Source organism: Nanorana parkeri, unplaced genomic scaffold (assembly GCF_000935625.1).
Source record: "Nanorana parkeri isolate BGI_ZX_2015 unplaced genomic scaffold, ASM93562v1 scaffold2513, whole genome shotgun sequence".
Taxonomy (NCBI): Eukaryota; Metazoa; Chordata; class Amphibia; order Anura; family Dicroglossidae; genus Nanorana; species Nanorana parkeri.
This window is the reverse complement of record NW_017308781.1, coordinates 250737-251530: the sequence shown is the minus strand read 5'-3', so window position 1 is coordinate 251530 and position 794 is coordinate 250737. Positions and strand designations below refer to the sequence as shown.

The window sequence follows — 794 nt, the reverse complement described above, 5'->3', positions numbered from 1 at the left end:
CCCTCCCGACCTGATAGATTGTGAAGCTGCTAAATTCAGGTCTAATTATCGCAAATTCTCGCCCCCGTCCTTACCCCCAATTCTTACCTTCATTTTTGCCTTTCGTCTTTACGCCGAATTTTAGCCGTTTTGAATAAGTCGAGAATCCCCGGCGCTTCCGCCGCCCCCTGCAGTAACTCTCTTTGTAAATAAAAAATGTAACTTTTTTTTTTTTCTATAGCGAAATCGAGGAAAGATATTGTAAATCAGACAGATGATAGGGGTGGAGGGGGGAAGGAGTTAGCGACAAGAGAGCAGACAGGTACAAAATGTCAGATTCAGACGTAGAGACGGTTTTTTACCAGAACAAACAGATCATTTTCTGTCCGGGAAGTGACTGTGGAAGAATTACACCGTCTGGTGGGCCTGCTGGAAAAACGAGAGGGGAGTCATCGCTCATTAGGAAGCTGGATGGGCTTTGTTTAACGAAAAGGTGATTTGGTTATCTTTCTTCCAGCGGCCGTTAGCGGCGTGTCAGTTTAATCTATATCCGACGACCTCTCTGTTTACTAGACACTATCTCCCGGGCTCTACATATATCTCAATGAAGGGAAAAAAAAGGGGGTTGTGGGAAACAAGAAACAAGAACAAAAACTTCCCGGGATCCGTAGAATTCGGACAGTCACCTGAGGCAGCGGACGGGACTTAGAAACCCCATTCCTCAATCAAAGGGACATGCTACAAAAATATTGCATTTTTGTTTCGAATTTTAATTTTATGTTTAAAAAAAAAATTATATATATGTGACTTTTAAT

General features: G+C 42.6%; 1 protein-coding gene across 1 annotated transcript in view; it reads left to right on the top strand.

The window, feature by feature from the left end:
* Positions 1-794, top strand: part of RNF220 (ring finger protein 220) — a 231236-nt gene that overhangs the window by 6192 nt on the left and 224250 nt on the right. The window lies entirely within an intron of this gene.